This window comes from Macrotis lagotis, chromosome 1 (genome assembly GCF_037893015.1).
Source record: "Macrotis lagotis isolate mMagLag1 chromosome 1, bilby.v1.9.chrom.fasta, whole genome shotgun sequence".
Taxonomy (NCBI): domain Eukaryota; kingdom Metazoa; phylum Chordata; class Mammalia; order Peramelemorphia; family Peramelidae; genus Macrotis; species Macrotis lagotis.
Window position 1 is genome coordinate 675,107,258 of NC_133658.1, and position 25,515 is coordinate 675,132,772.

General features: G+C 34.9%; 2 pseudogenes; both read right to left on the minus strand.

Moving 5' to 3' along the window:
* Positions 1–7,638: 7,638 nt before the first annotated feature.
* On the minus strand, positions 7,639–8,588 carry LOC141506159 (mediator of RNA polymerase II transcription subunit 27 pseudogene; annotated as a pseudogene).
* A 1,295-nt stretch (positions 8,589–9,883) lies between these two features.
* Positions 9,884–10,820, minus strand: LOC141506164 (ADP/ATP translocase 3-like; annotated as a pseudogene).
* Between the last annotated feature and the right edge of the window lie 14,695 nt (positions 10,821–25,515).

The window sequence follows — 25,515 nt, forward strand, 5'->3', positions numbered from 1 at the left end:
TCCCTTCATCTATATTCTCCAGTAATTTTTCCCTCAATATCTCCACCTTCCATGTATTTGCCCTCCTATATAATCCCCTTCCCTTTCTTACCCTTTCCCTTTCCCCCTTCTTCCTTTCCTTCCTTCTGTTAGATCCCCTTTTTTCTTTCCCTCCACCCCTTGTCCCCCCTTTAAAAATTTGAAAGGTAAGATAAATTTCTTAAATTAAACTGAATGTGTGCAAGTTAACTTTAAATCAAGTCTGATGAGATAAAGATTCAGGTGGTTCTTACCTCCTTTTCTCTTCCTCTCTATCACAATAGGTCTTTTGTACGTATTAATGTAATGGAGATTTAACCCATTAAATCTCCTCCATCCTCCAATCCCCTTACTATCCCCTTTTTTAAAAGACGTATTGATTTTGAATCATTCTATCTGAGTCACAGAGAAGTTATAAGTGTCCATCACTTCTGGCTAGTAATATTATTTCTAATAGAGTTACAATCCTTAAGAATTATTAGAGTCTTTCTCTCAGGTAGGAATGTAGCCAGTTTCATCATATTGGAAAAAAAGTTTCAAGTATAAATTATGAGTGACAAACATTTCTGGCTAAGTACATTCTCTCTAATATCATTACATTTCTCAAAAGTTATGTGAATATTTCTCCCAGGTAGGGATGCAGCCAGTTTATTTTATTGGATAGCAGCTTTATTTTTCTTTACATTATTTTAACCTTTTCATGTTTCTCATTTGCCTCCTGTTTGATGTCCAAATTTTCTATTTAGCTCTGGTCTTTTCACCAGGAAATGTTGGAAATATCCCCTTTCATTAAATGCCCATCTATTTTCCTGGAATGGAAGGCTCAGCTTTGCTATATAGTGTATTCTTGTCTGCATTCCAAGTTCCCTTACTCTTCAGAAAATCTCATTCCAGGCCCTTCAATCCCTTAATGGTGATGAAGCCAGGGCTTGAGCAATTCTTTCTTTGATTCCTTAGTATTTTAATTGTTACTTTCTGGCTGCTTGTAGGATTTTCTCTTTTGTCTGTTATTTCTGGAATTTGACCACAACATTCCTGGGTGTTTTCATTTTAGAATCTCTTTCAGGAGGGGATCGATGTATTCTTCCAATAACTATTTTGACTTCTGGTTCATGATATCAGGGCAATTTTCCATCACTAAATACTGTAATAGTAAATACAGGCTTTTTTTTTCCTTTTGATGCTTTCATGAAACCCTCTAATTCTCAGGTTGTCCCTTCTTGATTTGCTCTTGAGGTCAGTGGTTTGGTGATGAGGTATTTTACATTTTCTTCTAATTTTTTCAATCTTTTCTTTATTTTTTTATTTTCTATAGTTTTAGTTTTTGCAAGGCAAATGGGGTTAAGTGGCTTGCCCAAGGCCACACAGCTAGGCAATTATTAAGTGTCTGAGACCAGATTTGAACCCAGGTACTCCTGACTCCAAGGCCGGTGCTTTATCCACTATGCCACCTAGCTACCCCTTGTTTTTTTTAAATAGAATCTTGCTTTCTCCTGAAATCATTAGTCTTCACCAATTTCTTTCTCTTTTTTAGAGAAGAATTTCTTCTTTTACTTTTTTTTTTTGCAACTCCATTTCCAGGTGGTAAATTCTATTTTTGAAGGAGTTTTCCATTTGCCCAAATCATTTCCTTTTTGCATTTCCCCAATTGAGGATTTGAGAGAATTATTTTCTTTTTGTTTTTCCCCAATTGAGGATCTGAGAAAATTATTCTTAGTATTATTCCAATGGTATGCTCCAATGATTTGTTTCCTTGTTGTGCAATGTTAATTTTCTCTTGAGTTATTTTTCCAATTTTTCCCTATTGATTTTTAAACTCCTTCCTGACTTCTTCCAGGACATCTTCCTGGACTGGGGACCAAATCATATTTTCCTTATATCTCTCTGGTTTAGAATCTATTTCTTCTAAGTAGTTCTCCATGAATACCATGCTCTGGCCTTTCTTCATTTTCCTAGGATCTTATGTTGGGGGAGGGGCTGTCTCTCAGTGGTTTGCTTTCAACACCAAGAGATTTTGTTCCCTTGGATTAGTAATTCCAAGCACTTGCCTGTAGGGTGTGTTTGTTGATTTCTCTTGAGTTTTTTAGGCCCTCAGCAGCAGGGTTTGAGTTGACCTTGAACAATGGGTTGGGCCCTGGTAGGAGGGCATTAATTGCCCTTTCAGTTGAGTGAATTCTGTTGCCCAAACCTGAACCTGAGTGGGTGCAGGGTTGTTTACTATTCATTCTGGAAAGAGTGCTCTACAAAAAGTGTGGAACTCAGGTCCTTTACCCTGCTGCTCATTTTCCAGGCATGCTCTGAAACTCTGTGGTGGAACTTACCAGAGAGTAGCTCCTCCCCCATCACCCCAGCCAAAGTTTCTGCTGCTAAAGTTAGTCCTTGGACCCACCTCTCCCCAAAACCTCTGTGACTACTGTCTGTCCTCTGGCTTCTGCCTACTACCCTATACTGGCCCTCTGGCCTCTGCCTCTAGTTTACCCATGATCCCGTGAAACCTTATTGGTTGGTGTTCTCCTAACTTCTGTTTCTGTGTTTTCTTGATCAAATTTTTGTTAAGTGGTTTATTTCATGTTATTTCTGAGGGGGAACCAGGAGCACTTAGAACAGTCATTGTCTTCTTTCTGCCATGCCAGAAATCAACAATACAGTTTTATAAGAAATCATGAGACCAGAATTTCAGAAAAGCTTAGAAAGACTTGCATGAATTTATGCTGAGTAAGTTGAGAAGAACCAGGGAAACATAACACATCTTCACAACAACATGGTGTAGTGATCAAATTTGATGGACTTGCTCATTACATTAGTGCAAAAATCAGTGACAATTGTATTGGATCTGTGATGGAGAATACCATCTGTATCCAGAGAAGAAACTGTGGAGTTTAAACAAAGATCAGAGATAAATATCTTCAATTTTTAAAATTTGTCTTATATATTACATAATTTTGCTCTCTCTAATGTTTTCTTTCTTCCTTTTGGATCTGTTTCTCTCAACACATTCAATTGAATGCATATGATAGAAGTAAATGTAAGAATATATCATGTTGCATTCTGTTGAGGAAAGGAGGAAGGGAAGGGCGGGGAGCATATAACAATTGTAAAATTCAAAACCTTGCAAAAAATGATTGGTAGAAACTACCATTGTATGTAATTGGAAGAGTGTAGAGTATATTCAAGAAAGACTTGGACCTTGGTTTGAGGGCTGTCAAAACATCTTTAGGAATGCTTTCCACCTTTGATATCCATCTAAACCACCTAACACTCACCTGTGACTCTAAGAAGCTATAGCATGCACAGTGGCCACACCCCAGTAAACCATTTAAAGAAAAAAATCATGAAGACCTGGAGACTCTTATTATCAGTGTACCAAAGAGGACAAGTTTATAATTCTTGATGATGTTAATTTTAGAGTTGGCTAAGATTACCAGAGAGTCCTTGGGAGGAATGGAGTTGGAAAGAGCAACAACAATGGACCTTCTCATCACAAACACTGTTTTCGATTTCCTTCCTGGATCCAACCTCCTAGCAAAAAGACAGAGAGAATGTGAGAGTGACAAAGGCAATATGTGGTACAGAGTGCTAGACTGATCACGGCTTCATCCTCTCTAAGCTAAATATTCACATTCAACCAAAGTGGCAACCCCAAAGCAAAATGAATACTAGCAGAATTAATGTCAAGAGATTAGAGTGTCTCTCTGATCAGGAACAGTTTATTGCTAACTTGGAGGGACAACTGAGTCAACACACAGTTTGCAACAATGGAACAGAAAGGAATGAACAGCTTTCAAAGATCTGGTATACAACACTGAATTTGCTCATCTGGGCCAGAACACTTGCAAACACCAAGACTGGTTTGATGAAAATGATTGGGAAATACATAAATTGTTAAATGAAAAATGAGAACTCCACAGCATTCACCAGTAGGCAAGTTTATGCATTTCTAAGATTGCAGCACTTAATTCTATTAAAAGTAAAGTCCAGGTAAGGCTTAGAGAAATGCAGGACTCTTGGCTCAGTAAGAAGCTCAATCAAATTCAATTTTATGCAGACAGTAACAAACAAAAATGCTTTTTATGAAGCCCTGAAAGCTATTTATGTGTCAAAGACTTATGATGCATTGAAACTACCTTCCCACATCTGGAGTTGAACAGTATCTTCCTTAAAAGGGTTGTTCAGTCACTCAGGAGGCTGCCAATGAATACACATTGATAAATGACAAGCATTTGATCCTAGAGAGGTGGGTTGAACACATTCATAGTGTTCTTAACAGACCATCATCAATCAATGCAGAAGTTATTGATTGCTTATCTCAAATTGTAGTTGACCAGTCTCTAGTTTAAGTTTAAACTGAAGGAGTTTTGAATGCCATTAGGCTCCTTTCAAGTGGCAAAGCACCTTGTGATGATTCTATTCCAGCTGAGATCTACAAGCTGGGGAGGGTGGGGTTCATTGATCATTCAAAAACTGACTGAATTTTCTGGATTATATGGCATGAAGAGGTTATTCCCCAAGAATTCAAAGATACCTCTACATTCCATTTCTAGAAAGGTAATGGGAATAGATTGTCCTGTGACAGTCACAGCGGTAATTCTCTTTTAGTCATTGTTGGTAAGATTCTTGCCAGAATCCTTCTCAATATGTGGTTCCTAGACCTGGAAGTTGGTCATCTTCCTGAGAGCCAATGTGGCTTCAGCAAGTTTGCTGTCCTACAACTCCAAGAAAAATGCCAAGACCAGAACAAAACTCTGTATACAATACTTGTAGATCTGAAGAAGACTTTTGTTACTGTTAGTCATGTGGGTTTATAGAAAATAATGTCAAAAGTTGATTGACCTGAGTTCACCAGTATTGTACATCAATTTCATGACAGTACACATGCCACGTTCTGGATGCTGGATGATGCTCTTGATATTTTAAAGTCACCATGAGGATATGGCCTTCCAATACTTTTTAGTATCATTTTCAGCAATATTGTCAAATGTTTTCAAGGACCTCAAAGTTAGCTACTGCACTGTTGGAAAATTCTTTAACTTGAAAAGGCTAAAAGCCAAGAATAAATTAAAGGGAGTGCTTGTTCATGATCTGCTTTTGCAGATGATTGTATACTCAATGCAGTCTTTGAAGCTGAGATGCAACAAATTATGAATCAATTCTCTGCTGCTTGTACTAATTTTGGTCTATCAATTAACACCAAGAAAACACAGGTGCTTCATCAAGCAACAACACACTATCCATCCATATGTAGAACCATTGATTAGAGCAAATGGAGAAGTTTTGAGTATTGTGCACAACGTCATTTATCTTGGCAGCATCCTTTCCAAGGAGATGCTAATTGACAATGAGGTTGACACTCAAATTGCCAGAAATAGCTCAGTATTTTGGAGGCTCTAAAGGAAAATATAGGAGAGAAGGGATATTAGACTGACTACAAAACTGAAATTCTACACAGCTGTTCACCAAATTGATATATGCCACTGAAAGTTTGAAAGTCTATCAGTGCCATGTCAGGGAACTGAAACTGTCTCAGGAAGATTATGAAGATCATCTGACAGGAGAAAAAACCAGGCACTGAAGTCCTTTCTCTACCTAAACTGACTCACATTGCAACATTACCACAGAGCAGGCACCTGCAATGGACTGTTAGAATGCCAGATGTATGCTTGCCAAAAGAATTATTTCATGGAGAACTCACAGAGGGCAAGTAGAAGCAATACTGAGACACCTTGAAGGTCTAACTGAAGAACTTTAGAAACAACTGTACAACTTAGCAGGTATTGACACAGAAATGCTCAGCCCACCCTAGGTGTTTACATAGACCAGAATATTTTGCACCCATAGTTTGGTAGAGCAGTCTGATTCTCCATAGTCAGACATAATGTAACTTGTCCCAGACATAATGATGCAATTTTGTTCTTCAATAATGAAGGACAAGAACCATGTAATTGGAAAACAAATAAAAATTATATAATTTTAAACGTTTTTATTAAAAATTTAACAATATGTTTTGATTTACCATTTTAGTGAGAGCTCTGTAGTAGCTCAACTTTATTTACTAAAGCATTTATTAAATCCACAGGGGGTTGCATAAAAATCACACTGCAGGTTACATGTGGTCCATGCACTGCATTTTAGACTTCTGTGGTTTATAATATAATTTTGTATCTGGTATGGTTAGGATTCCTTCCTTTGAACAGTTTTCATTAATTGCATTGTTATTCTTGACCGTTTTTTTTCTCCATATCAATTTAGTGCCTATTTTTTCTAGCACAATAAAGCATTTTTTGAAAGTTTCATTGGCATGGCAATGAATAAGTAATTTAAGTAGAATTCCCATTTTTATTATATTAACTCAACCTACCCATGAGCAATTAACATTTACCCAGTTATTCAGATCTGATTTTATTTGTGTTTTATAGTGTTTTCCATATTGTTTCTGAGCCTGCCCTAGCAGGTAGACTCCCAAGCATTTTATGTTGTCTAACAATCTTTTGAAATGAATTTCTCTTTCTACTTCTTGCTGCTGCATATTGTTAGTAATATTATAGAAATGCTGATGATTTTTTGCAGGTTTGTTTTATATCCTGCAATTTAGCAATATTTGCTAAATGTTTCAAGTTATTTTTAGATGATTTTCTAGGGTTCTCTAAGTATATTATATCATCCACAAAGAGTGAGAGTTTTGTTTTTCATTATTTATTATAATTTATTCAATTTATTTTTCTTCTCTTATTGCTAAGACTAACATTTTAATGCAATATTGAATAATAGTGATAACAGACATTCTTGTTTCATCCCTGATCTTATTGGGAATGCCTCCATTTTCTCCCCATTGCATATAATTTGTTGATGTTTTTAGACAGATATGGCTTTATTTATTTGTTTGTTTGTTTGTTTGTTTATTTATTTGCTCTCTGTTTTTTAATAGCAAAGTTTTTTTTCTGCTTTTTTTCCAGTATCTATTAAAATAATCATATTATTTCTGTTAGGTTTGTTATTTATATGGTCAGTCAATTATACTCATAATTTTCCTAATATTGAACCAACCCAACTTTACTGCAATAAATTCTCTTTATCCTAGTGACAATTTGCTGCAATTGCTTTGCTAATATTTTATCTAAAATTTTTGCATCCATATTCATTAGGAAAATTGGCTTATAATTTTCTTTCTCTGTTTTTGAATCTTCCTGGTTTAGGTATCAGCACCATATTGGTGTCATAGAATGTATTTGATTGCAATAGTCTGTTGTTTATAAAAACAAGTTGGTTAACTATGAAGATTACTGGCACTATGAAGAAGTTCTTAAAATGACAATAGCTTATAAAAATGACTCAAGAGATTTATCAGGAAGGATGTGCTCACCAGAAACAAAGAATACATTGCATCACTTTCTTATATTATCTGCCCAAGAAAGTCCTTTATTCTATGTACCAGCTGAAGAATAAAATTAGTTCCAATCAACAAGAGACAACCTGATATCCAATAGCAATGGTTCAGCCTTAATGTATAGAGAAGCATTGTTTACTATAAGAATAGAATGTATGTATTGATATTGTGAAGTGAGTTAACTACTAAGTCATCAAAATTGCTTAGGGTCTATCTAAAAATGTTCTTCCACCTGCTTGTCATCCTGATGGTCTGAAAAGTAGGGTTGTGTAGGGTTGCTGTCTGCAGGTCTCATGTTAGGTTTTGAGAGTTTGGAAATAGCTCTATGTAGGAGGAAGATTATCCTGCAAAAATTCCTCAATATTCCATGAAGACTAGAACAGTTATATGTAACTTCTTAAGCAGGTCATAAAGGACCTGACCAAAATATCTGGCATTTGGGGTAAATGATAGTGGAGAAGGGTAGTGGTGGTGTGATCAATCACCTTTTGGAAGACCTGATTGTTGAATTAGATCATACGCCAAGCTTTCCACATTCTGTGTTTACATTCTCACTGTATAATTTTTCAATTGATTGATCAGTGATGAGGTTCCTCATAACCACAATAATTTTCAATATCTTTCCTAAAATAACCAACATCAATCATGGTGTTCCACTAGCTGGATGAATGAATTGAGACTTCAGGGAAAATCCATCCTATCAGTGTGACTGATCATATCATCAACATACTGTGGTGGTAAGACAAAAGTTAGAGACTGAACTTTAGCCCTACATTTTGTAAATACTCCCATCTGTTTGGCAGAATATTTTAGAGATTATTGACTCAGGAAAGTCAGAGGCTAGATCTGCATGATACTGTAGCTTATTCAACTACTTATGTGCTTGAAGAGACTGGTTATACAATGGAGTCCAGTTCTGAATAGGATCTAGGCTTAATAATCCATTATTATAGAAAGGATGGTCCTCAGATGATGTGGATACCAAATTACTCAAATGCTCCAGTTCCTTGAGATCCTGATTGACAGAATGCAGGTGGTCCACAAAATGGATAATTAAGGCCTTCTCCTGACCCTCCAACATCTTGTATCACCTGACATCCTACAGGCAGTGGAACAACCACATGTGGATGGTATTAATGACCTGAACAAAAGCTTCCAGATTCACCTTCACATTCAAAATATTCATCATGAAGAACCTATCAACCCCAAATCTCACTTGCCCAGTCAGATAGATCATAGAAGGAATTTGACAGAATGTCTTCACCTTTTATTTTATCAACTATATCATAAAGAATTGAATGTAATTGTTCCATGAATGTTTGGTAGAATAAACTTGTGAATACATCAGGTCCTGGATATGTTTTCCTAGGGAGTTCATTGATGGCTTATTCAGTTTTTTTTTAATGAGATGAAGCTATTTGCCTTTGTAGGTTATATTTTTGTAAATATTCATCCACTTCACTTAGTCAGATTTATTGACATGCAATTGGGCAAAATAGTTTTGAATTATTTCGTTAATTGTCTCCTCATTGTTGGTGAATTTATCCTTTTCATTTTTGAGACTGGTAATTTGGTTTTCTCCTTTTTTAGATAAGATGAATCTTAGAGTTTTCTATTTTGTTGACTTTTTCCTTAAACCAACTCCTGGTTTTATTTATTAGTACAGCAGTTTTCTTTCTTTTGATATTAATTTCTCCTCCAGTTTTTAGAATTTTTAATTTGATACTAAATGGCAAATTTTAATTTGTTTTGTCTCTAGAATTTTTTGTGCCCAGTTCATTGATCTCTCTCTCTCTCTCTCTCTCTCTCTCTCTCTCTCTCTCTCTATTTTATTCATGTTTGAATTTAGAGATATACTATTTCCCCAAATAGCTGCTTAGACAACAAACCTCAAGTTTGAGTATGTTGTCTTGGATGAAATTATTAACTATGTCCATGATTTGTTGTTTGATCCACTCATTCTTTAAAATTGGGTTATTTTTTTTGTCTTCTGTGTATTTATTGTTTTACAGCAGACTGCCCAACACAGATAATCATAACTGCCAAATAGTCAGCTGTGCAAAATAGTATATATATATATATATATATATATATATATATATATATATAGTGCTTAAGTACAAATGGGAGACATGATTTTTTTTTAAATAAATACTAAACACAATTTTATGGTCCTACAAAAGAGCATTTAAACTAGATGGTGTAAGTTGATGTGCTTTCTTGGACCCACAGTAACTGTTATTTTCCCAAAAACCAATAGAATCAATATGCAGAATCATCATCAGTTCCACTGTGTGAATAATGGATCACAATAAATGAGTCCCTTTTTCTAAGAGCTGTTCTTGGCTCTTCTACAAATATGATCTGGCCTGAATAAAAAAAACAACAGGAATTTCTTGAAGGTCAATGGTCCAAAAATGCTAAATATGGTTAAGTATTCTACATGATCTATATTTACTGGTTTCATTTTTAGTTAAGATGTTCTTAGATTACTTTCTTCAATTCATCACACAGGACAAGCATGAAAGCTCCACCCATGCCTCTCAGAACATTGGACCAAGCACCTTTGAAGAAAGCTTTGCCACTTTCATCTTTAGCGATTTTCCTCCAGCAGTCAATTGTACCAGTGTACATGATATCAGCTCCTTTGCGTCCAGACTGCATCATCATGCAGTATTTTATGGTATCAAAATTACGGTAATCAAAAATTACATTACGGTATCAAAAAGATAGGAGACCACACCTGCTACAGCAGTCACTGTCTGTGCAATCATCCAGCTTACCACAATGTGAGTGTTCTTCGGATCTGGGAGCATACCTTTTGCTGTATCATAGATTCCAAAGTAGGCTGCTCTATAAATAATGATACCCTGAACTGAGACAGTAAAACCTTGATACAAGCCACGAATTCTATCAGACTTGGTGATTTTTACAAGGCAGTCTCCCAGGCCTTTGAATTCTCTTTCAGTGCCAGACTTCCCAACATCAGCTGCCAAGCGGATTCTTGCAAAATCCAAGGGATAGACAAAGCAGAGAGAAGTAGCTCCAGCTGCACCAACAAAGGCAAGATTGCCAGCAAAATACCTCCAAAATTGTTTGTGCTTGTCCACTCCTCCCAAAAACACCTGCTTATACTTATCCTAAAGGCAAAGTTAAGGGCCTGGGTGGGGAAATATCTGATGACATTTGCTAAGTTGCCCCTCCAGAAAGAAAGACTCCTTGTTCCTTTGGCATTCAGACTATACAGTCCATAATGCCTTTGTACTGCTTATCTGCAGCAATTTGTTTACTTGCATGCTGCACCTTCAACAGCAGCTTGACTCTCTCCTCTCTCCATGGGGGCCACTGCGGTCTTGGAGATGGCGGCGGCGATGCAGCAGGCCAAGGAGTCCTTGGCGAAGGAGATGGCCTGTTCCATCATGGTCGCGGCGGGAGAAGGAGCTGGAGTTAGGAGGAGAAAGCCGGCGAGAGAGGGCCGAAAGCCGGAGAAGTCGTTGCCGCCCGCACAGCCTCTCGCTACAGCTCGGAGCGAAAGGTAAAATTGGGTTATTTAGTTTTCAGTTAGTATAAGGGCTATCTCTCCATGGCACTTTACTGCAAGTGATTTTTAGTGCATCATAATCTGAAAATGATCCGTTCAATATTTCTGAATTTCTGCATTTTATTACCCTAATACATGGTCAGTTTTTGTTTAGATGCCATGTATGGAAGAAAAATATGACATGTTCCTTCCTATTCCTATTTAAATTTTGTCCAGAGGTCTATTATATCTAACTTTTCTAATATTCTATTTACCTTTTCAAATTCCTTCTTATTTATTTTATGATTAGATTTATCTAATTCTATGTAGGTTGAGATTGCTCACCAGTATAGTTTTGCTCTCTAGATCTTCCTGTCACTAATTTAGTTCCTCTAAAAACCTGGATGCTATATTGATTGGTGCATTTATGTTTAGTATGAAAATTCCTTCATTGTCTATGGTACCTTTTAGGAGGTATCTTCCTTAGGTAAGAGCTTCCTTCTTTATCCCTTTTAATGGCATCTATTTTGATACAGAGTAGCTGTTTACCTAGTAATAAAGAATTGGAAATTGAAGGGATGCCCATCCATTGGTGAATGGCTGAACAAATTGTAATATATGTGATGGAAAAAGCTCTATTCTATAAGAAATCATGAGGGATTTGATTTCAAAAAAAGCCTGGAAAGACTTGATCGGATTGGTGCTAAGTGAAATGAGCATAACCAGAAGAACACTATACACAGTTGCAACATGGGGTCATGATCAACTATGATGAACTCGTTCATTTCAGTAGTACAATAATTAAAGACAATTTTAATAGATTTGTGATGAAAAATACCACCCATATCCAGAAAAGGATCTGTTCTGTTTAAATGAACACCAAAGCATATTATTGAAATTTTAAAAGTTGTCTTATATATTCTGTAATTTTGTTATCTCTAATGTTGTCTTTCTTCCATTTGGAATTGATTTTTCATTCACAACATGTTCAATTTCAATGAATATTGAGCATGGTTACAAAGTATATCAGATTAATTTCTATTGGGGTCAAGAGAGAGGGAAGGGAGGGAGAAAAATTATAAAGCTCAAAGCCTTGCAAAAGATGTCTTGCAAAATCTACTATTGTATACAGTTGGAAAAATAAATGAAATACTTATTAAAAAATAAGATCTATTTTTGAACTGCTTTGTCTGAGATCAAGAATGCTACCTCTGCTTTTTTCACTTCAGCTGATGCATAATATATTCTGCTCCAATTTTTTGTCTACTCTGTGTGTATCTCTCTGCTTCAAACATGTTTCTTGTAAGCAGCATGTTGTAAGATTCTGGTTTTTTACTTCACTCTGCTATCCTCTCTTCTCCTCTCCTCTCCTCTCCTCTCCTCTCCTCTCCTCTCCTCTCCTCTCCTCTCCTCTCCTCTCCTCTCCTCTCACCCCCCTGTTTTCCTTCTGCTCTAATAGGTCTTTTGTGCCTCTTCATGTTATATAATTTACACGATTCTGTTTTCAGCCTCATTACAATCCCCTCATTTTTAATTATTTATTTTTTTTAAAAATCATTCCATCAAAATAAACTTATATCTATAACTTCAGCCTATGTATATTCATTTTAAGAGTGATGATTTTTCAAGAGTTTTGAAAATTTTCCTTCCAGATAACCAGTGTAATCAGCTTGATCTTATTGAAAGTAGTTTTCTTTCCCCATTTACCTTTTAATGTGTCTTGCTAATCTCCTAGTTGAAGATTTTCTAATTTCTAAATTAATTTCTAATTTCTAAATCCCCTGAAAAAGCATGCTCAGTTTTGTTGGGTAATTTATTCTTGGTTATACTCCAAGCTCCCTTGACCTCTTGTTCTTTTAAGTTTGATGAAGTCAAGAACTGTGTAATCTTGATTGTGGCTCCTCAGGATTTGTTTTGCTTCTTTCTGGCCACTTGCAGTAATTTTTCCCTTAATCTTATAATTTTTTTGGTACAATATTCTTTAGGATTTCCATTTTTGATCCTTTCAGGGGGTGATCAGTGGATTCTTTTGATGACTCTTTTGTCCTCTGGTTCCAAGATATCAGAACAATTTTCCTGGATGATTTCTTAAAGAATGATATATATAGGTTATTCTTTCAATCATGGCTCATTCGGAAATTATCTTTTATGGGTCCGTAATTGAGGTCGGGTTTCTTACCAATTAGTTACTTTACATTATCTTCTATTTTTTTATTTAAAAAAATTTAACACATTATTAGTTTCTCATAAAATCATTAATTTCCATTAGTTTTATTATATTTTTCTGGGAGGCATTTTCTTCATTTACCTCTTGCATCTCCTTTTCCATTTGGTCAATTCAGTTTTTAAGAGTTGCTGTTTTTTTCCCAAGAGAAAAATGAAAATTTTAAAGTATTTGTTTTCTTCTGCCACTTTTTGTTACAATACATGAATTTTCTCTTGCATATCTTTTCCCAATTTTTTCCTTTGATTTTTAAAATACTGTCTAAGCTCTTCTAAGATGTCTTTGTGGTTTGGGGGCCAATGCCTATTATTCTGCATTTCTGAGTTTATGTTTGCGTGTTCTTATCTCCAAGACAACTTTCTTTTTTTTTATTTCTTTCATAAAACCAACTTTTGGCTTTATTTATAAATTAGATATTTTTTGATTTTACTAATTTCTCCTTTAATTTTTAGAATTTCTAATTTGGATTTAATTGGAGATTTTTAATTTGCTCTTTCTCTAATATTTTTGGTTGCATATATAGTTCATTTATTACCTTTTTCTCTAATTTTTTCATGTAAGCATTTAAATATATAATATATCCTCTGACAGCCACTTTGAGTGAATCCCATAGATTTTGTTTTGTGGTTTAATTATTGTCATCTGGGATAAAATGATTAATTCTTTCTCTAATTTGTTTTTTGATGCACTCATTCTTTGAAATGAGATTATTCAGTTTCCAATTGGTTCTAGGTTTGTATCTCTCTGACCCAATATTGCATATGCCTTTTATTGCATTGTGATCTGACAACGATGTATTCAATTTTCTGTCTTTCTGCAGTTGATCATTAGGTTTTTGTGTCCTAGTACATTGTCAATTTTGGATAAGTCCCATGTACTGAAGAAAAAAAAGGTATATTCTTTTCTATTCCCATTCAATTTTCTCCATAACTCTACCATATCTAGTTTTTCTAACGAACTATTTATCTCCTTAACTTCTATCTTTTTTTACTTTATTATTTGATTTATCTAGATCTGAGAACAGGAGGTTGAAGTCTCCCACTAGTAGAGTTTTTGCTTTCTATGTCTTCCTGTAGTTCTTAGAGGTTCTCCTCTAAGAATTTGGATGCTATCCCATTGTGTGCACACATATTCAGTATTGAAATCACTTTATTATCTATGGTACCTTTTAGGAGCATATAGTTTCCTTCCTTATCTCTTTTAATGCTATCTATTTTTGCAACTGCTTTGTCTGAGATAAGGATTGCTACCCCTGCTTTTTGTTTAGGATTTTGAGAGGCAAATGAACCTCATTAAGTGGCTTGCCCAAGGCCATACAGCTAGGTAATTATTATGTGTCTGAGGCCACATTTGAACTCAGGTACTCCTGATGCCAGGGCCAGTGCTCTATCCACTGTTGCACTTAGCTGCCTCTACCCCTGCACTACATTTTTTCACTTCAACTGAAGCAAAATATATTTTTCTCCAAACTTTTACCTTTACTCTATATGTATCTCTGTGCTTCAAATCAATTTCTTGTAAGCAGCATATTGTAGTATTCTGATTTTTAATCCACTCTGCTATTCATTTAGGTTTTAAGGGAGAGTTCATCCCATTCACATTCAAAGTTATAATTACTAATTCTTTCTTGTCCTCCATGCTATCTTCCCTCTGTTTGTATTTTTCACCTTCCTCACCTTTATCCATCTTCCCCAGTATTTTGTTTCTGAATACCACACCCCCTTCAGTGTGTTTGCTCTATATCCTCCTCTCCCCTTTCTTTCCTGTTTCACTTTTCCCCTTTTCCCCTCCTTCCCTTTTGTTAGCTCCCCTTTATCCCCTCCCCCTCCATTTCTCTGTGTCCCCCCTCCCCTTTTCCCCTATTAATACTTGAGAGGTTAGATGTTTTTTAAGTTAACTGATTATGTATGTAAATTGACTTTAAGCCAAGTCTGATGAGAAGATTCAGGTGTTTCTCATCTCCTCCCTTCTTCCCCTCTATCACCACAAATATTTTGTACCTCTTAATAAATGAGATTTACCCCCATTCCATCTCCTCCCTCCTCCCCTCTCCTTCCTGTCCCCCTTTTTAAGGAGGTAGTGTTTCTAAATCATTCTATCTGAGTCATAGAAAATTCTGAGTATCTATCACTTCTAGCTAAGTACATTCTAGGTAATAGAGTTACAGTTCTTAAGAGTTATTAGAGTCTTTCTCCCATGTAGGGTTATAGCCAGTTTCAACTTACTGGATAGCACTTTTTTTTCTTTACACGCTTTTTTTACCTTTTCATGTGTCTCTTGAACCTCCTGTTTGATGTCCAAAATTTTCTATTTAGTTCTGGTCTTTTCATCAGAAATTTTTGGAATTCTTCCATTTCATTTAATGTCCATCTTTTCCCCTGAAAAAATAGGCTCAGCTTTGTGGGATAGTGGATTCTTGGCTGCATTCCCAGCTCCCTTGCTGTTCAGAATATCTCATTTTGGGCCCTTTGATCCCTTAATGTTGATGCAGTCAGATCCTGTGTAAACTTTACTGTGGCTTCTTGTTATTTAAATTGTTTCTTTCTGGATGTTTGCAGGATTTTCTCTTTTATCTGATAGTTCTGGAATTTGTCCACAACATTCCTTGGTGTTTTCATTTTAGGATCTCTTTCTGGAGTGTATCAATATATTCTTTCAATAACTTTGCCCTATGGTTCCATGATATCAGGGCAGTTTTCCATCACTAGATCCTGTAAGGTCCAGGCTTTTTTTCTTTTCAATGTTTTCAGGAAGTTGAATAATTCTCAGTTTGCCCCTCCTCAATCTATTCTCGAGGTCAGTGGTTTTTCTGATGAGGTATTTTATATTTTCTTCTATTTTTTTTTAACAGGCTCTTGCTGTCTCATGAATTCTTCAGTTTCCGCAGACTCCATTCATTTTTTAAAAAGATGTTTTCTTCATTTACCTTTTGTAACTCCTTCTCCAATTGGTCAATTCAACTTTTGAAAGGGCTTTCCATTTGACCAATTGAAGTTTTGAGAAAATTATTTTCTTTTTGCATTCGCTCAATTGAGGATCTGAGAGAATTATTCTCATTTTGTATTTGTCCAATTGTATTTTCCAATGAATTGTTTTCTTGTTACAAGGTATCAAGTGTCTCTCCAAATTTTCCAGTTGATTTTTAAACTCCTTCCTGATTTCTTCAAGGAACTCTTTCTGTGCTGGAGACCAGATCATATTCTCACAAATTCTAGATCTCTCTGAGTTAGGGTCTTTTGCTTCCAAGAATTTTTCTATGAATCCACCTTTCCACTGACCTTTCTTCATTTTGCTACAACTTGAGTTGAGGAGGGGCTGCTTCACAGAGCTTTGGTGTTGGAATCCCTAGAGGCTTTACTTACTGAATGAATTTTTTCTGGCTGGCCAGTTGGAGGTGCTGGTTGCTTTCTCTGGAGTGTAGGTGACATTGATTGCGGCCTACTCCCTTAGCCCACAGTTGCAGAAGAGAAATCCTGAGGTAGATGTTCTTTCTCCTTGTTTTTCTTTCTGGGTTTTGTGGATTAGATTTCTGTTAAGAGGTTTGTTTCATATCATAGATGGGGAAAAATCAGGATACTTTAGAACTTTTCCCGTCTTCTCTCCGCCATCTTGGCTGGAAGCTTCCCAAGATAACTTTCAAAGGATCCTCTTTTCTCCGGCCTTTCTTCATTTTAAGTTTTGTCACTTATCCCAAGTTACTTATCCCTTGTCTTAGGAAATGAGTTTTCTTGCAGACCTGCTGTGTTGAGTGCCCTGTGTTATTGGGATTACTCCATGAGCTGAATAGTAAGGAAGCCTGAGTCTCTCTCTCTCTCTCTCTCTCTCTCTCCCTCTCACACGTACTCTTGCTCACAGAGGTCTTTTTGGTGGGGATTTCAGCTGCCCGTTCCATACAGTGGAAATGCTTGGGACTATCTCCTGGATGCACAAAGGGAATCCAGTCACTGGGTTAGGTTAACCAGACTGCAAATATCAAAGGTTCTCAGAACAGTGGAAGTCATTCACCCACTCCCTCATTAGGAGTGGTGGGACCACATGGGGCTATGTCCATGCTGTTTGCAAAGTATTGCCAGGGGCTTTCTCTCTCTGAATTGACTTTCAGCACCAGAGAACTCACCACCCTGGATTGTTGGGAAAGGTAGAAATACCTTGGGAGGTCAGGAAATCAGTCCCTTTTCCTAGCTTTGGGTGCCAGTGGTTTACATTTAACCTCAGGTTGTTAAGACCAGTCCCACATGCTAAATGTGGGTCCTGAGTACTCATGCCAGAGCTTTTCCAGTATGCTGTGGCTGCTCACAATGCACCCAAGATCTAACTTCAAAGTCTCCACTCCCAAAGCCAAGGATCTCACATTAGTTCCCTTGCCTCACTTTGCTGTAGGTGTGTTGGATCTCTGCTTTCTGCTCCTTGCTGCCCCATGGTTCCCCTGAGATAGACCTTTTGGAAGGTGTTTCATTCAAATCTTTCATATCTTCTGTCACTCTAAAATCTCTTATGGGATTTGGTTAATGTCAGTTCTGAGGGAAACTCAGGAGAGTTTAACAGAAATCCTGATTTCTCTCTGCTATCTTGACTGGAAGTCCCTAATTTGCAAAACCTTTCCCTAGTTTTAGAGGCTCTCTTTTTTTATTTTTTCAGACTAGTTATTTAACACTTCTTTCTCCCTGTCAATTTTTAATAAATATATATTTCCTCCCCTTGAATTTATTTTTTAAAATTTTCATTTAATACTCATTTTTTTCTAAAAGGGATATTTTTTCCTTATTTGAATACGCTCTCTTAAAAAAAATGATACCATTTTTTCATGTCTTTTGTGATAAATACAGAATTAGTGTTATATTAAATTCCTTCCCTTTATATTTAAAGGTGTGTTTCCTGCCCACTTGCATAATTTGTTATTTACTCTTATTTTTCATTTTTAGTATTGCTTCTTAGATATTGAGGAATAATTCTTCACCTTTGTCTCCAATGATACATGAATTATTAAGATTAAACATTGTGTTTTCTGTATTGAAAAGTTCAGCTTAATTTCCTTATACCATTTCTTCTGGAACCAGGTTAATTCTTTAAAACATGTTTGAGTTCTTCTACAGTCCTAAGATCATTATGTATTTCTATACATCTCTTTGAGATCAATATTTTTGCTTGTATGGAGATCATGAATTCTTTTATTATAACTTTTTTGGTTCTTCTTCTGAAATATTGTCCTAAATTTCCATGTCTTTGCATTTCTAATCAATTGTTCTGTCTTTTTACTTCATTGCTTATGTTTTCCAACATAGTCTCAAAGTTTTTTTCCTATTCAATACATTATTTATAGAATGATAAATAAAATATTTTTTACGTTCCTATTCATCTTTTAAACCCGTTCAGGAATATTTTCTCATGCATTCATGTTCTCTTGGAAATCTTTAGAATTATCAACCTAATAAGTTGTTGATTCATTTCTCTTTTTTCTTTCAATAGATTTATTTTTTAAATGACTATTGCTATTTATTTATTTTCCTAAAAACATGCAAAGGTAGTATTTACTATTTTTTTTTACTTTTTTGAGTTCTTGAGTTTACAAGTTTTGAGTTTTGCATTTTTATCCCTCTCTCCTTCCCTCCCCCTTTAGTTCCCCAACCAGAGTATTTAAACCTTTGTTAACTGAAGCATGGATCAAGTCCAACCCTTCTAATTAAGTTCTCACCTTCTGTCCCTAAAGTCACTTCTGATATAATTAATTAAATTGTCTCAAAGTGCTCTAAGTACAAGAACACTGCAGGTCTCTCTAAGGAACTTTACAATTGATTGTAAGGTTTGAGAGATACTGGTTCAGGACCACCAAGCATAGAATACTCTCAGACAAAATGCAAAACATTGTGAGAAAAACAGAATTAAAGTAGATCAAAACAAACTCACACTCCTAAGTTTACAGTAAACACTCCTGCTTTTCAGCTGGGCTTTTTGTCTTAAACATAGTGATGTCATTTTGGACCTTTTCAATGGAAAGACAAGAACTACCCATACCCATATCCTCCAAATCCAATCTCTTCAATTATATTCAACTCAATAACTATCCTAAAAGACATATAATTCTCAAGATTTATAAGTGTTATATCTTCCTTTATAGAGTTGCATAAAATTTGATGGTTCTTGACTAACATTTGATTTGTTTTGTTTTTACTTTCCCTTTTATTTACTTTTTTATGCATCTCTTTAGTTGTGTATTTGGATTTTGAATTCTCTGTTCAGTTCTGCTCTATTTATCAGAAAATTTTGAAAATCCTCTATCTCTTTCAGTATCTCTCTTTCCCACTCTCAGTATAAGCTGAATTTTGCAGGGAAATTAATTCTTGGATGAAATCCAAGGTCTGTTGACCTCTGATATGTGATATTCTAGGACTTCTGTTCCTTCAGAGTTGAAGTTGGTTAGTCATGTGTAAGTACAGTTAGGTTTCCTTTGTATTTAGATCATTTCCTTTTTTGCTGCTTGCAGTATTTTCTCATTTATTTGAGAATTCTAGAATTTGACTATGATAGCCCTTGGAGTTTTTATTCTGGGGTCTCTTTCTAGAGGTTTGTGTATTCTTTCAATGCCTTTAATTGTCTTTTTGATCTAGCAGATTTGGACAGTTTTCTCTGATAATTTCCTACAAGTTGTTTTCCAGGTTCTTTACACATAGGCTTTCTAATAGTCCAATGATTCGTAATTTTTGATATTAAAACATAATTTTGATATTGTCCAGATGAAAGGATATTATTATGTTTTAATTAGTACTGCTACTTAATAATGGGATAATTTGGTATTTTTTATAATTTATTAAGTTCCATATTTCACTAGATTTTCTCTGAGTATAGATAATCATTAGGAAAGTAAATAAGGTCTTTCAGACTATGAATTCATTCCTGCAGAAGTATAATCCAATCCAACAAAATTATGCAGGTCACATTAGTTTAGTTGTTTATGGTTCTAATAAGGTTTCAATCCTTTTTCCTATTCTGGAATTGTCTAGAAGCATCAATTAAAACCCACTCAATTTCTCAGTCAGCATTACTAAAGCATCACCTTTATGATGCAGCCAAGTGCATTGATATGATAGAGATAAATAAAGCCAATAAAATAATTCTTCCACAAGAAATAAATTTCTTTGAAAGTTCTTCTTCTATGTCAATTTGTGTTCCCCTCTTTTTTTAGTGTCTTATTAGAAAACTTGTGGATCAGATTGTACAGCAAAAGAGAAGACAGATGGAAACATCAAAGTTGGATAGTAATGATTTATAAGTCACAAGATCAACATCCTTGATAAAACATTTGAGAACTTCCTAATTTCTATTTTTTCCTTTTTTTCTCTTTTAAAATTGTATTTAAAATTACTTTTAATTTTGTTATTTTTTAGGATTAAAAGCAATTTTGATTTCTAGTTTCAATAGTATTTTCTTTCAATTGCAGGTGAAGACAATTTTAGTGCTAATTTGAACAAGATGTGGAGTTCCAATTATTTTGTTATATATGTAACTCTCAATTGTGGCAAAACAAAACAGATCAAAAGAAGAAAACAAAAAAAGAATAAAACTGGTGAAAAATATGCATTATTATTTGCATTCAGAGTCCATCATCTCTTTATCTGGATGTGGATAATATTTTGTTTCATGAATCTTTCATATTTTTCTTGGATCACTATATTGCTGAGGAGAACTGAGTCATTCATAGCTGATCATTATAGAATATTGTTCATACTGTGTACAATATTTTCATTCATGTTGAATCAGTTTTATACAAGTTTTTTCAGCTTTTTTTAAATCTCTCTATTCATCATTACTTACTTAACGAAACATTAATAAACCACAGGCTATTCAGTCAGTTCTAATTGATGGGCATCCTCTCAATTTACAATATTTTGACACCAATCATGAGGCAAAGAAAATCTTTTGTACAGTCCTCAATCTGGGAGTGGAAGTGCCTCAGGTTTTTGGCCAAGATGGAAGAAATTGATGTTTGAACTCACTCTGAACAAATCCAAGCACAAAAAGGGTCAAACAGTCTTAGCCTGAGACCAGTGTTGAACAATCAAGGAGCACATGTAATTTCAGCCCAAGAAATCTTACTGGGCCTTTGGTGAGGGCATCCAGATATTCAAAAAAGAAAAGAAGGGAAAAAAGGGAGAAAGAAAAAAAGAGAGGGGGAAAAAGTAAGTGAGAAAGAAGGCAGGAAAGGAAGACAGGAAAGAGGAAAACAAAAAAGAAAAGAGAAAGAGAAGAGTGAGAAAAGAAAGAGAGAAAGAGAGATTAAAAAAAAAAGAAAGAGTGAAAAAAGAAAGAAGTTGTGTAGCCCATTACTGCTAACTCTGCCTGTTGTTTTTCCTTCATTTTCAAAGATCATGACATCAACGAGATGATGTAACTCAAAATTGAACTCACTTGGTTACTCTTTATGTCTAAATCCTGCATTCATTTTGTTCTAATCTGGATATATGGTGTAAAATGTGGTTTATGTACTATTCTTTCCACATTTTTCCCAGTCTTTTTGAATTAGTGAGTTCTTATTCAATAGGTTGGAGTTGGGGTTTATCAGTAACTACATTACTATCACTATCACTATCACTATTACTATTGACTACTGTTGTAGCTAATCTATTCCACTGACCAATTAAGCTATTCCTTAGTACCATATGGTTTTTCTGTTTGTTTTTTTTTTTGGTTTTGTTTTTGTTTTTGCTTTTTCAAGGTAATGGGGTTAAGTGACTTTCCCAAGATCAAACAGCTGGGTAATTATTAAATATCTGATGATGGTGTGGGTCAGGTCCTCCTCACTCTAGAGCTGGTGGTCTATCCACTGTGCCACCTACCTGCCACCATATCATTTAATTTTGATGATTACTGCTTAATAATATAGTTCAGGGTCTAGTATTGTTAACTTACCTTCCTTTGCATTTTTCCATTAATGCTGTTGACATTTTTGACCTTTTATTCTTCCAAATCAATTTTGCTAATTTCCCTAACTAAATCAAATTTTTATTATTTAATCTTTATTATATAAAGTTAACCAATCCATGAAGAATTGATATTTACTCAGTTGTTAATATCTGATTTTTTGTGTGTTGAAAGTGTTTTGAACTCTATAAAAAATAAAGTCAAAATGGATACAGGATTTAGACATAAGGAGTGACACCATAGATAAATTAATAGATCAAAAAATACTCTATATGATCTATGGAAAGGGGATAAATTTATGACCAAACAAGAATTAGATCACATTATAAACTGCAAAATGAATAATTTTGACCGCATTAAGTTAGGAAGCTTTTGAACTTATAAAATCAATGCTGCCAAAATTATTAGGAAAGAAGAAAACTGGAAAATAATCTTCACAGCCAGGAGTTCTGATAAAGGTCTCATTTCTAAAATATATAGAGAATTACATCAAATTTATAAGATCACAAGTCATTCCCAATTGATAAATGGTAAAAGGATATGAATGGGAAATTTTCAAATGAAAAATTAAAGCCAAATATAATCATATGAAAAATATTCCAAATCACTATTGATTATGGGAATTGAATATGGGAAGGCAAGAAAGGAAGATAATCAATTCTGGAGAGGTTGTGGGAGTATTGGGACATTGATGAATTGCAGATGGAGTTGTGAATGGATCCAACTTTTCTGGAGAGCAAAATGTACTTATGCTCATAAAGCAATAAAACTGTTCATATACTTTGATCCAGCAATTGCAATTCTAGGTCTATATACAGAAAAATTATAAGAAAAGGGAGAAGTCCTGAATGTTCTAAAATATTTGTAGCAACTCTTTTTGCAGTGTCAAAGAATTGGAAATTGAGGAGATGCCCATCAATTAGGGAAGGGCTAAATAAGTTATGGTACATGAATACAATGGAATATTATTTTTCTATAAGAAAGCACAAATGGTTGGACTCTAGAAAATCATGGAATGACTTATGGAATCTGATGCTGATCAAAGAAGTAGAACCAAGACAACCATGTGCACATCAACAACAACATTGTGAGATGAACAACCTGGATGGAAGTAGGTCCTCTCAGCAGTCCAGACAGTTAGGACAACTGTATTTGACTGATTATGGACTACTATTCCCAAATGGAAGAAGAAAAACATGATAGAACAAAACAACACACATAGGAAAAAAAATTCCTCTTAATCTGATGAACACTTTAGGCAAATTATCTCTTTTGTATCTTCTTCCCTTAATCCTAATTCATCTTGTCAAAAATTACTAATTTGTAAATATGTTTAACAAAATATGTATGGATGGGGGCAGTTAGATGGTGCAGTGGATAGACTACTGGTCCTGGAGTCAGGAGTACCTGAGTTCAAATCCAGTCTCAGACATTTAATAATTACCTAGCTGTGTGGCCTTGAGCAAGACACTTAACCCCATTGCCTTGCAAACCAAACCAAACAAAACAAAGCAAAATATTAATGGAAAATGCTAACCTGACTGTTCTCAGCTGAGGGGAGGGGTTATGTGAAAGGAAGGTGGAGAGGAAATTTTGTAACATGGAAATATGCATGCTTGTATATAGATAGATAGATAGAGAGAGAGAGAGAGAGAGAGAGATAGATAGATAGATATAGATATAGATATAGATATAGATATAGATATAGATATACACACATATATGAAAATAAATAAATAACATTTAAGAACAAAAAAGGAACAATAATGATGGATGACAAAATGTGACTTTAGCATTGCTCAGATATCAAGCTTACAATGAGAGGTGAAACATTCTTTGCACATGTTAATTAGGGAAAGAAATGTGAATGTTTGCCCTTCATCAATGATAATAATTATGATTTGGCACTTTCTGTAACTATAGAAAGACAAATATGACATTTCTTATAGTAGTTTTCAATAAACAACAAAAAAGAAAGTGTTTTGAAATTATGCTTGTATAACTCAGGTTTGCCATAGCAGTTAAACTATCAGGTATTTTATATTATTCATGGCTATTTTAAATGGAATTTCTCTTTCTATCTTTTGTTGGTCATATAAGGAATTCTGATGATTTATGAGAATTTATTCAACATCTTGCAATATTGCTTAAGTTGTTCTTTATTACATGTTGCTTTTTAGTCATTTCACTAGGGTTCCTTAAGTGTACTTTGATCTTATCTGTTAAGAGCAATAGTTTTGCTTCTTCATTCCTCTTCAACTACTTTTGACTTATTTTTCTTCTCCAGTTTCTCCAATTCATATTTCTATTATTTGATTGAATGAATTAAATAAAATCAAATAAACATAAACCAATAGAAGAAAATGAAAATATCTCATTGGGAAAACATCTGACCTGGTAAATAGATCCAGTAGAGACAATTTAAATCATAGTACTACTTGAAAATCTTGATTAAATAAAAGAGCCTAGACTTCCTTCTTCGGGTTATAGTAAAGGAAAATTACCCTATTTTCTTGGAACCAAGGATAAAATAGTCACTGATAGAATCCATCAATTACTTCCTAGAAGGGATCCTAAAATGAAAGCAGCAAGGAACACAGCAGTCACACTCCAGAATTATCAGACCAAAGAAAAATTCTGCAAGTGGCCAAAAAGAAGAAATTCAGATACTAAGGAGCCACAATCTAGATTACACAGCACCTGACTGCATTAGCGTTAAAGGATAGAAGTGCCTGGAATATAATTTTCTGGAGAGCAAGGAAGTTTAGATTACAACTAAGAATCAACTATGCAGCAAAACTGAGTCTTCTCTTTCAGGAGAAAAGATTAACATTTAATATTAGAACTAGACAGAATTTTTTTTTTTAAAGAGGAGATTCAAGAGATATATGAAAACATAAACAGGGGGAAAGAAGACTTTGATAGAATAAGATTAAATCAATTAAGTCCCTACCTGAGAGGAAAATTCTCATAGCTCTTGAAAATTGCAACTATTAGAAAGGAAATACTTGATTAAATATTTGATTAAAAAATAGGGTAATAAAAAGGCGGTATTGTAAAGAGACTGGAGGAAGGGAAAGTTAGAAAGAGGTAAATTACATCACAAAGGACTATTGCAAAGAGGGAAATAAGGGAGGAGTTATGAACCTCTTGAATCTTACACATTGGAGTTGACTCAAAGAGGGATTAATTTACATACTCAACTGAGTTCAGAAATTTAGTTTTCCTAGGAGGGGAAGTGGGGGCGGGGAGAAGGACTGATAGAAGGGTGAGAAGGAAGAAGGGGAAAGGGTAAAGTAAAAAGTAAAGGAAGGGTGTTGGAAAGGCAAGAATATATTGAGGGGAGTAGTATTCAGAAGCAAACACTGAGGAAGTAGGATTGGGTGAAAGGAGGGAAAAATTACAAATGAAAGGGAGATAGTATGCAGGGTAATAAAGAGTTAGTAATTATAACTG